The following is a 13,236-nucleotide window of genomic DNA, read 5'->3' as shown; positions in this document are numbered from 1 at the left end:
TCTTGTGCATTCCCAGTGATGCCAGCTGGGAGGAGAGACACAGCACATCAGTATTAGACTCATACACTGGGGGGGAGACCTAGAAAGGATTGCTGGAGGGGGAAGTTTTCACTCCACCACTCTAGCAGCCGAGTTGTTCTTACATGGTGCTGGGCAGAGGGACAAAAAAAAACAAAAAACAGAGAACGACAGTAAATAAAAACTAGGACAAGGAGAGAAAATGACAGAAAGGGAAAGAAAAGCTGAAAGAAATATTGAATGAGGACAGTATCAATATTCTCCATGTACTGTATTTACAATACAACAGAACAATGCAGGCACTTATCTTCTTCTACAATACAGGAATATAGATGCTTTGTATCAACCCACAAAGCTTTAAATACAAAGCGCAAAGCACACACTTTGAAAAATAAATAGGACTATTAAGTTCTATAAGCCATCTCCAGATTTACGATTTAACCCACTCTGTTTTTATATAATTTTTTCTTTTATTGATATGATGATGATAATAATAATAATAATTATTTATTTAAAGTTGCATATACGGTGACAGAGTTAGATACTCAATGCTAAATGTAATACAGATTGATTTTTATTTGTGCATAAAACAAGGTTTCAAAACATGAAACATAGTTTGTGTACTATCTCAGGCACTGAATTTAAATGCCAAGCAATAATTTTCTTGCACATATTTAGTGCCAGTTACAAAGACCTGGACTGGGACCAGAAATCGGCCCTGACATTTTCAGCACACAGGCCCATCTGCAGGAGGCGGGACCCTTGCAAGGCGAAGCTGCGTAGTGGAAAGGGGGCGTGGTCTCATGGGAAGGAGGTGTGGCTTCACACAAAGGAGACATTACACTGCCCATTACACATTATGGAACACACCGTTATGCCCATTACACATTATGGAACACACCGTAATGCCCATTACACACCATAATGCCCATTACACAAAATGCTGCACACCACAACACAAGGGGAACATATATTTAGCAATAACAAATAAAATATGTGGCCATTTGAACTTAGAATAAATTACAAATAACTGTACTTATATATATATATATATATATATATATATATATATATATAGACGTTTTGTGGGGTGATCCGGCTCTCCCTGTAATTAGTGTGGCTGCGCCGGGTGCCAGCTCCAGTAATCATACAGAAGGCCGGGAGGAGGAAAAGCAATACTCCAGGCGTCTATACGGACAACGTTTAATTGCTTTTTAATAAGCAATTTCTTCTTCTTTGATGCCATGACCTGAAGAAATTGCTTATTAAAAAGCAATGAAACATTGTCCATATAGGATGGCCTGAGAGTGTTATTTTGCAAAGACGCCTGGAGTGCTGCTTATTCCTCCCCCCTGCCATATATATATATATATATATATATATATATATATATATATATATATAGGCGTAGGGTCCTGCACTCACATCCAGACGAGTTGATTAGCAGGGGTGCACCACTAAGGCAGTCCAATTCAAAACAGCCAAATACATCCAAAATGCTTAATACAAAGCAGGGGCACTCACCAATTTTTGCTTTAGTCAGTAGTTTTAATGCATAGAGTCACTCAAAAGAAGTCGACGTTTCAACCCTCAAGGGGCCTTTGTCAAGACATACAGATTAGCCATCAGCACAGCAGGCATATACCTTCTTTGCCTGCTGTGCTGATGGCTAATCTGTATGTCTTGACAAAGGCCCCTTGAGGGTTGAAACGTCGACTTCTTTTGAGTGACTCTATGCATTAAAACTGCTGACTAAAGCAAAAATTGGTGAGTGCCCCTGCTTTGTATTAAGCATTTTGGATATACAGGTCGAGTATCCCGTATCCGAGTATCCGTTATCCGAATTATTCCGAAATACGGACATTCCAGAAAGTGAAAAAAAAAATTTTTTTTGCTAAAAACTCACTGGGGACATTTGTAACAGCATCACTGGGGACATGATATGTAACTGGCACTATATATGTGCAAGACAATGATTGCTTGGCATTCAAATTCAGTGCTGAGATAGTACACACATTTTGTTTCACGTTTTGAAACCTTGTTTTTTGAACAATTAAAATATATTTGTGTGTATTTTATGTGGTAATAAAATATATTTGTGTGTATATTATGTGTTTATACAGCATACATGCAAGATACTTCAAAATACATCATTGAAATATTAAAATATTCCGAAATACGGAATAATCCGTTATCCAAAATTCTCCTGGTCCCGAGCATTTTGGATACGGGATACTCAACCTGTATATATATATATATATATATATATATTAGCGATGTGCAGGTTCTGATTACTCTGATTTCAAAGCAGGATCTTATTGGCTATCAGCTGTCATGTGATTTGGGATAGCCAATAATATTCTGATTTCAAATCAGAGTAAATCAGAACCTGCACATCTGTAATATATATATATATATATATATATATATATATATATATATATATATATATATATATATATATAATATATGTGTATGTATATACATATATATATATATATATATATATATATATATATATATATATATATATATTGGAAGTCCAGACCAAGCACTGCCACTTTAAAACAGTTTGTGTCTGCAGCTTTCTCCAATAAGCCAGACCACGACTTAGTTGTCCCACAACATGTAAAGGAAAATAGAGAGGAAGCGCACAAATGAGCATAGTATTAAAACATCTTTACAAAAAAAAAGTGTAGGCTCACATACATGAAAGAAAACAGCTTGCCAGCAATATATCCACCTCCATGCACCGCTGACAGGAGGGAGCAGGACCAGCCTTTTCACGGCCTGTAGCTTCTGTGGGTAAGGAACATCAAGGCACAGCGTTGTTATTGAACTTAGAATAAATCAAAAATAGCACTACTGTTTTATTTATACTGTATATACACATACATACACACACACACACACACACACACACACACAGGGCTGTGAGAGAGACCTTCTCTGACCTGCAGCAAGTAAGCCGTCTCTCCCTAAGCCTGGTTCTGGACACAAGGGCAGCTTGGCAGGCTCTGTAGAGGGCAATACAAAAACAAATGATCATAGGCACTGTATCCCCTTTAGTGACACCAATCTTAAGTCTGATATGCAAACTTCTTTATCTTGGTCAGTCTTCCGTCTAGCTGTCCACAATAAGACACTGTCAACTGACCTTTAACTAGTGCCTTATGTGCACATAATGGTATTTTTAAATCTTCTATGCTCTACCAGATAGATGAAATTGCAAGAGTTAACCGGTTCTCCTCAGTGGGTAACCCTAGGAATAATAACTCACCAAGGGTCAGTGCCCTATGTTCCTCAAAAGGTTTCTTTTTCCTGGGACCTTCTGCACCTGATGTAACAAGTAGTCCAATCCAAATCGTCGTGCAAAAAAATGTATTTTCAAGGTGTTAAAAACAAACAGTAAAATCCACTTAAAAATCCACAAAGTAAAACAGAAAGGGAAGGGAAGCCCGGTGTCTGCGATAAATGGGGTATTATTCTGTCAGGATAGAAGTGTCCCCCAAGCAGGGCTAAAGATGATTTAAAGTCCAAATTACCGCTGACTCCCAGGGCGTCCTCTCCTCCCAGCAACGCGTTTCGGGCTGTAAAGGAGCACCTTGAAAAAGGGCTTTTTACAGCCCGAAACGAGTCATTATTCTTTCAAATTTTTGTCTGTAGAGGGCAGTCCCATGGTCCCAGCCCTGATCGCTGCGGCTGTGCATGAACAATGTATGAGGAAGCTGGTACTTTCCTCTACTCCAACCGGACACTCCAACCAGACAGCTGCCTTTCGGGGACCCAACGGCAGCTATCAGCCATGGGTGGGGTTTCCATGTGTGCGGCTCCAATTAGCTGTCAGCCACACAGGGACAGTCACAGGAAGCAGAATGTTGTGGCCGGGTCCCAGGGCAGCTGCTGTGAAGTGAGGAGCGCACTGCACTTCTCAAAGTTCCGGCCGGAGTCTCTCGCTCTCTCTCTGTCTACTGGTGCATTCCGAACTTTGCAAGCCGCAGTCTTAGTAGTTTATAAAACAATATGAACAAAAACGATTATCTGGCTGCACAAAATCGTCCCACAAGGCCATCGACCCTTCTGGCATTTGCCAGAAGTGCCAGATGGCCAGTCCGGCCCTGTCGTTACATATCATGTCTTCAGTAGTACTGGCACAGATGTCCCCAGTAATGGTTTTAACAAGAATTTTTTTTTCCACTTTCTGGAATGTATGGTTTTCAGAATAATTTGGATAACGTATAAGGGATAATCAAACTGTACAAACAGTAGTTATTATCTGCAACTGAAAATTAGATCCGGTAAAATTACCTGTGAAGTTCTGTGAATTTTTTTTTTCATCTTAAATATTATCAAACCAGTCCAACTATCATATGCTATTTAGATTAGTAAATTGGGCTTGCAAGGGGCAGTGACAGTTATCAGATATCACCATTAAGGAGTGTACACACGGTGAGATCTTGGCAGGAAATTTTGACTAGATAGTCAAAATCTCCTAGAAGGTTAGACAAAATCTCCCAGTGTTTCTCCTGAAAGATACAGATGCTAAATTCATCTCTCCTAGCACAGATAAACTGTGCAGACAAAGTAATTTTGACTAGATCATTAGGGGTGTACACACGGGGAGATATTGTATAATGGACAATTTTGACAGCAATTTTGACTAAGCAATTTTGAGAGAGATTTTGTCTAGATGCACTGGAGATTTTTACTAAGTGATTTTGTCTAAGTAATGATAGTCTATGATCTAGTCAAAATTGCCTTGCCTGCACAGTCAATCTATACTAAGCAATCTATGCTAGACCATTTTGACTAAGCAGGAGAAAAATAGGGTTTGGCTAACCTTCTAGGCTAAAATCTCCTGTACAAATCTCGCCATGTGTACACCCCTATAGACTACAGTATGCTTAGTTAGACAAAATCGCTTAGTCAAAAATTCCAGTGCAACTAAACAAAATTCTCTGGTGCATCTAGCCAAAATTGCTTATTCAAAATTGCTTAGTCTTAATTGGCCATGTGTAAGGATCATTAGACTTTTAGTGTCAGTCATTAGTCTTAATACTTATGTGACTCAAAAAAATGTGTGAGCTAAATGTAAGAAGCCAGAGGTGCCTGACTTTGGGAGAGAATGTATGTATTCTTAAAGTGGCAATCATTTACAAGGCAACATTTAAAAAATACAGCCATTCTCATACAAAGTTCTGCATCTTTGGATTCTTGGTGGCTATTACATCTAATGTGTGGCCAAAGGGACACACTGTAAATTGTGAGTCCCATACCTTTTAATTGTTATTGCATGCTATGAATGTCATCGAAGCAGAATATAGACTGTATGAAAGAAATCTGAAACATTAAAATTGTTCTCTTGATTTAATTTCTGTAGAATAAAAGTAAATGATTTGTAGAAGAAATAATACATGGACCATGTAATTGAATAAACAGAATTGCACTATAAATATTTATTATAGTTATATTATTTTATTATTGTGATTTTATTTTATTGTATTGCAAGTTCAGTCAAGTAGAATACTATCCAAAATAAGTTCTATACTGTTTTTTACTTCTAAATAATTATTTAACCTTGAAAATCAGTTGTAATGAGACCTAAAGGCTTATTTTGACCAAAAAAGTGTTCGGAAAGGTGAAAATATATATATATATATATATATATATATATATATATATATATATATATATATATATATATATATATATATATATATATATATATTAGAGATGTGCAGCGGCCACTTTTTCGGGTTTTGGTTTTGGATCTGGATCTCCCTTCGTGTTTTGGATCTGGATTGAAGTGGGTTTTGGTTTTGGTTTTGGATCTGGATTTTTATGAAAAAATGCTAAAAATGGCTAAAATAACAGAATTTGGGCATGTTTTTGCCACTAAAGTATTATTAACCTCCACTCATTTCTAGTAAATTTTGATCACTTCACAGCTTACAAAATTGTTTTCATTTACTGTAGTTGGGCCAAAAGGTTATACCGAGGTAGCTGGATGACTAAGCTAAGCGACAGCAGTGGGCATCACATACATGTGGACCTTACACTTCCAACCTGGCACATCTTGGAAGCAGAGCGGCACTCCAGGGGCAGACAGGGTGGCAGTTTAATAAACTATCCCAAAAAAAGAGAAATGCTCCAAAGAGCAAATACAAAGAGGTATCGGCCTTGTCATGACTGGTGGTAGCAGCTTCAGCACTTCTATCAGGTTGCTGATCTCCCACTATTTCCTCCTCCATCATCCTCCAAAAATGTGTTTTTATTTTATTTATTACTTTTATTTATTTTTCTTACTTTACACTGGACACAGCCTGTCACACTGGACACTGCCCCTGGACACAGCCCCTGGACACTGCCCCTGGACCCTGGACAGAGCCCCTGGATAATGGACACAGCCTCTGGACACAGCTCCTGTACACTGGACACAGCCGTCACACTGTACACAGCCCCTGGACAATGGACACAGCCTCTGGACACAGCTCCTGTACATTGGACACAGCCCATCACCCTGGACACAGCCCCTGGACAATGGACACAGCCTCTGGACACCGCCTCGGGACACAGCTCCTGTACACTGGACACAGCCGTCACACTGGACACTGCCCCTGGACACAGCCCCTGGACACTGGACACAGCTCCTGCACACAGCTCCTGTACACTGGACACAACCCCTGTACACTGGACACAACCCCTGTACACAGCCCCTGTACACTGTACACTGCCCCTGGACACAGCCCCTGGACACTGGACACAGCTCCTGTACACAGCTCCTGTACACTGGACACAACCCCTGTACACTGGACACAACCCCTGTACACAGCCCCTGTACATTGGACACAACCCCTGTACACTGGACACAACCCCTGTACACAGACCCTGTACACTGGACACAGCCCCTGTACACTGGACACAGCCTCTGTCACACTGGACACAGGCCCTGTCACACTGGACACAACCCCTGTACACAGCCCCTGTACACTGTACACTGCCCCTGGACACAGCCCCTGGACACTGGACACAGCTCCTGTACACAGCTCCTGTACACTGGACACAACCCCTGTACACTGGACACAGCCCATGTACACAACCCCTGTACACTGGACACAACCCCTGTACACTGGACGCAAACCCTGTACACTGGACACAGACCCTGTCACACTGTACACAGGCTCTGTCACACTGGACACAAGCCCTGTCACACTGAACTCAGCCCCTGTACAGCCCCTTGTACACTGGCCACTGCATCCCCTGTACACTGGACTTGTGTACAGCAGCCCCTGCAGACCCTAATCGAGTGAGCAGCAGCAAAATAATATATTATTATTATAGCACAGCACACAGCACATAGCACAACCACCCTCTTCCCTCTCCTATGCTGGAGTAAAGATGGCGGGGCGCGCGTGCGTCTTATATAGAATCCAGATCCCGCGAGAATCCGACAGCGCGATGATGACATTTTGCCTCGTTTTCGGTCCGGAATTTAGGAGGGAACTCCCGAGCTGGCTCGGATCCAGACTCGGATCGCGATATTCGGATCTGACGGATCCCGGGGATCCGGACCCGCTCATCTCTAATATATATATATATATATATATATATATATATATACTTCCCAGATGGTGGTATAGCGCCTAGATCAAATGTCCATGTGTCACATCAGTGTTCATAAAACCATAATAGTTGGATTTCCACGAGGTTCTTTATTCAACTCATAAAGTTCAAACAATGTCCCAACGCGTTTCGTCTAACATAGACTTCATCAGGGGAAATAGTTCAAATTCTTCTTATGAATAACCAGACGTGTTGTGTCTCGTCCTTAGAAGGTTAAGATAGATTACCTGGAATTGGATCTGCTAACCGCCCTAATTCACTAAGGAGATCCCGAAGTAGCTCTCCTCAGTGGGGATTAGAGTTATAGTGTGTTAACCCAATTTTCTGAAAAAATATATATGTATCTCCTATGATTTCAGTGCAGGACCTTTATCATAACAAGTGAGAAGAGTGAGCAAATCACGTTACTGCAGCGTGCTGGCATCAAACAGGAAACGGACCATACATATACATATATATATATATATACATACACTGGCGACTTTATAAATTAGACTTCTTATTCTGAAATCGCATTTGTGAGCAGTTAATCAAAGGAATACACTTTCTAATGTGTTTGGGTAATTGGATACTGCCTAAGCCAACCCCTTAATGAGCAATTTAATCTAAAATAATAGTTGATATATTATGAAAATAAAAATCTTTACTGAAAACCACTAGACCCAGAGAACCTTTGAAATATGTTTAGTTCTAGAGAGGCCATTACATTTTTATATAATAATATGTGATTTTAAAAAAAAACTTATATGTAATATTTCTGAATTTTATTAAGAAAGTACCTTTGTAATGCCACTCACATGTTAATTGATTCTTATTGTTATATTTAAATTCAAATATATATTGCATACATAATTTGATCTTTATTTTTGGCATATTTTCAATTACCATAGTCAAAATCAGATTAACGCTGTTTAAGGAGCAATTAATGACTTTTTCTCATACCTGATCATCTATTCAGCATCAATCCATAATAAATGAGCACTTCACCATACCTCCCAACATGACCCTCTCCAGGAAGGACACAATACTCTGCTCCTGTACTTTCCTCTTAATGTATGATTGCCATCACCTGTGTTGAACAGGTTAATTGACAAGAAAGGTGCTTTAACACAGGTCATGGCAATCATACATTACCAGGGAAAGCCAGGAGCAGAGCATTGTGTCCCTCCTGGAGAGGGTCATGTTGGGAGGTATGCTTCACTGACACTTTACTCTGAAACGACTTTGTTAATCATCATTGTCAGTTATCAGCATCAACCCAGTTTCCAAATGAAATGACAGCTGTGGCAAGTCTCTGACACCTGAGCTTATCAAATATCATGGTTACTTGTCAGTGTCAACCCAACCCAGTGTCACTTGAACTGAAAAAACAGGTTGTTTCCCACGAATGACAATGCAAATTGACAAAGTATGAGCAGCAGATTGAAGCATCAGTTATTAGTTTTATTAATGGGACTTTGATATTTCACTATGACATTTGATGAAAATATCCAGATGTATGCATAAAATGTTTTATAGTTTAATTTCTACAACCTTAAACCAGGTGCCATGCCATTTTATACAATAAGCCTACATATATTGTTGGAACTGCATAGAGCAGGCATGGCCAAACTGTGGTCCTCCAGCTGTTTAACATTTACTAATAGCAAAACTGTGGCAAGGCATGAATGATGGCACCATAGTTTTACCACGACTGGCATAGAGCATAATATTGATAAACCATACCTCCCAACATGACCCTCTCCAGGGGGGACACATTGGTCTGCTCCTGAACTTCCCTCTTAATTGTGATTGCCATCACCTGTGGAGAAACACCATCTTATTAGTTGACCTGTTCAAAAACAGGTGATGGCAATCATACATTAAGAGGAAAGTACAGCAGCAGAGTAGTTTGTCCCTCCTGGCATGGGTCATGTTGGGAGGTATGATAAACTAATGCTTACTGTGGTGAAACAGGGTTAGTTTTACCAGAAAGCGATGTTTTTTCCTGATCACAACTGCCCTGTAAAGTGTTAAGGAGCCATTCAGCATCTGAGAGAGCTTTGCAGTCAGGTAACAGAACCTGGTTCACTGCAAAGCCAGTAACGGGTCTCTGATGTGTGTTTTGGTGGGCTCCAGTCCAGGTTTTCAGACCTGACCAGCGCCCGGAGGTACTAAGGCATTGTGTGCAAGGAGCGCTGCTTAGAAAAATACTGTTGTTGTTTTTTAAACCTTGTGTTGCTGTAAAGTGGAGTTGTGGCATGGTATGCCATTAAATACATGCCCAAATACCAGAAACTGCCTGCTGTGTCCTAACTGAATGGCGAACTTGTTACATAACTTATAACACTGTGCATTGTGATTGCTACCATCACTCACAAATATATATATATATATATATATATATATATATATATATATATATAGAAGGCAAGGTTCCCAGATCACCGCAAGGTAGCCAGAAACGACACGTCACTGCAGCACTTAGTTGAAAAGAGAAGAAGTTTTATTGCATAGCCTCAACGGCTCATTTCGGGGTTAATACCCCTTTCTCAAGAGGCAACAACAAGTGACTTGTAGCTGCCTCTTAAAAAAGGGGAACTATCCCCGAAATGAGCCGTTGGGGCTATGTTACAATAAATCCTTTTTGACCTGGATACATGCTGCAGTGACGTGTCTGTCTCCTGGCTTCCATCTGGGATACACAGCTCTCTACTATTGATTCCTGACAAGGGCACGCAGCCTCTTTGAAAATGTATGGTCAGTGCCGGTCCGGTGGCCGCATATATATATATATATATATATATATATATATATATATATATATATATAATGTATGAGGGTTATGCCACACTCGCTTCCATTAAGATAGAACTGTGCCAGGTTAGTATTAGTATAGTTCCATGTCCAAGTAATGCATTCACAAGTCCTCAGACAAACCAGCACCAGTAAACTTGTTTTGCAAGTAAAATATTTATATTCCATGAAAGGGATCCATTTTCAAAAAAAGCCAAAGTCCCAACATCACATCACATGGCAATAACAGTTTGGAGAAACAAGCTCTCAGGTATACATTACGTATCCGGCTTCATTGGCCAAGAGAGAGTCCCTTAACGGGCCGTTTCGGCATTACGCACGCCTTTCTCAAAAGGGAATGATAATAATGTTGCACACCGTAGTGGCTGGGGAGCCGTCTTAAATAGCAAAAAGGTGTACACTCACCTGTCTGTAGATTGCCGCATCCCGGGAAGCCGTACTCGCCGTCTTGCGGTCCACCAGATGACCGGAAGTGACGTCAGACACCAACTTCTGCGTTCCAGCTTGCGGGACGGTTTTTTGGTTCCCTGGTGCCGGCCGGATGTGTATCAGTTACTATGGCAATACGAAAAAGGCTACAGATACGTAATGCACCTGTGGAAGAGAGCATACATTTAGAAATTATACACATCAAAAGACAGACAAATATAAAGACAACACACTATGTACAGAAATGGGAAGGAAATGCATGAATAATTAGTACTAAAAAACAATTAACCATACATAATAGTACCGGATCGATCCATGTGCATAACTACTGGAATTATTTGGAAAGATTTTAGAAAACTGTAGAATTATAGAAATGGAGCAAATGTAAATTCTTCATTCAACCCTTCTGGGTTCATGGAGCGCAGTTCATGAATCCAATAACACTCAAGTAAGATTCATATTGTAAGATGTTTTTAAAGTTCTTAGATGTGAGCTTGCATGTCATGTCAACACATTCTTCAATGTTTTCTTCAGAAGTACCCAACGCATTTCGTCCTTAGTTGGACTTCATCAGGGGTAATTATTTCTAAAAAACCACATATAACATACAAGTGTTGTAATAAGTTATATAACCATCAATGAAGGAAGGGAAAACAGTGGAAGAAGGAAGGGTTACATACAGAAGGTGATGGTGCTGCATTATTATTTTAGAATTTTAGAAATATTTCAAAGATTCATACCTCCAAAAAAGTTCCTATTGTAAGATGTTTTTAAGTGGCCGCATCTTTAGGACTATGACAAATGTACACATTTGTCATAATCCTAAAGATGCGTCCACTTCTAAACATCTTCCAATAAGAACTTTTTTTGGAGGTACGAATCTTTGAAATATTTCTAAAATTCTAAAATAATAATGCAGCACCATCACCTTCTATATGTAACCCTTCCTTCTTCCACTGTTTTCCCTTCCTTCATTGACGGTTATATAACTTATTACAACAATTGTTACTGTAATCAATCTTAATTTAAGTCTATCCCATATATACTTATTTTATGTTATATGCACATGTATAATTATTGTATGTTATATGTGGGTTTTTAGAAATAATTACCCCTGATGAAGTCCAACTAAGGACGAAATGCGTTGGGTACTTCTGAAGAAAACATTGAAGAATGTGTTGACATGACATGCAAGCTCACATCTAAGAACTTTTTAATAAAACTCTTTGGATAAGACTTTTTTGCTTGATTCAAACCTTGGGAAAATGACAGCCCTGCTAAAAGCTGAAATACCCATTTGTGGGCTTAAGAACAGTGGCGATTCACTATTGTCATATACACATTGTTTTCTCTATTTCCCATCCTTCAGGGAATATATATATATATATATATATATATATATATATATATATATATATATCCGAGACGTCCGCACATATATCCAATTAGCCACTGCAGGAAAGTATCCAATGAATAATAGAAATAAAAGAGGGCACTCACCATTTGATGAACCAGTGTTTGTCAAATTTTAATGCTTACATATACAGGTTAACATTTCGATCCTCTCAGGAACTTTGTCAAAACTACAGACAGTAGAGAGTAGTCCTTTCACATCAAACACCTTTTTAACAATGGCCCAAAGCAAGGTATACATAGGCACAGGGGTCACATGGGTCAGGTATACACCAATCCCACTGATCATCCCTCAAAGTGCTGTTTCACAGCTAGCCAATATAATCAATATTAATGGGCTCTGTTGGTATCACGGTGCCTTAGTATATATGTAAAAACAGTATGAATTGGGATGAAGGAAATGCATTGTTTATTAATGTAGTGCTCAGCCCCGCTAAACCTGAAGCCGTGGAATGCACGCCGGAGACCGGAAGTGACTATACGCACAATCCCGGCTCTCACATCGAAACAGCAGGCTCCTATATTGAGACCACACCAGTGGAGCCCAGATTCTGTTGAAACCTGCACTGAACACAACACTATGAAACCCAATTGGCAACATAAAAATAGTGGTCCTCGTCCTACCATATACCTTGCCTACAGGACCAATTAATTCATCAACATAATGCAATATACAGTACATATAAAATAACAAACAAGACACACAACATAAACACACCATTTAAAATCAGATTAAGGTCATAGTCAATGAGGTCGACCATAAACTACCCCAGAGAAATATATTTCTTTGAGGGATTAATTATGATACATAGGATGATGTGTCAGCATCCTATTTGATTCTACCAAATCAGTGGGACCAAAATCAGAGAAATACATTTAAAGAATTGTACTAATTAAGTCCTCTTGGTGTCACTGTTCCTAATTCTGAAATCCATTTTGCCTCACGTTGTTTTAGCC

General features: G+C 39.6%; 1 protein-coding gene and 1 long non-coding RNA gene across 2 annotated transcripts in view; one reads left to right on the top strand and one right to left on the bottom strand.

Moving 5' to 3' along the window:
- The window catches only part of PACRG (parkin coregulated), a 583,836-nt gene that overhangs the window by 416,158 nt on the left and 154,442 nt on the right, over positions 1-13,236 (top strand). The window lies entirely within an intron of this gene.
- Positions 2,681-3,043, bottom strand: LOC146063766 (uncharacterized). The gene is made up of 2 exons (XR_014471660.1): positions 2,973-3,043; positions 2,681-2,817 (listed from the first exon to the last, which is right to left on the bottom strand). It is a non-coding gene; the product is annotated as an uncharacterized LOC146063766 (long non-coding RNA).

Source organism: Crinia signifera, chromosome 3 (assembly GCF_055691185.1).
Source record: "Crinia signifera chromosome 3, ASM5569118v1, whole genome shotgun sequence".
NCBI lineage: Eukaryota > Metazoa > Chordata > Amphibia > Anura > Myobatrachidae > Crinia > Crinia signifera.
This window is presented reverse-complemented; position numbering and strand designations above follow the sequence as displayed.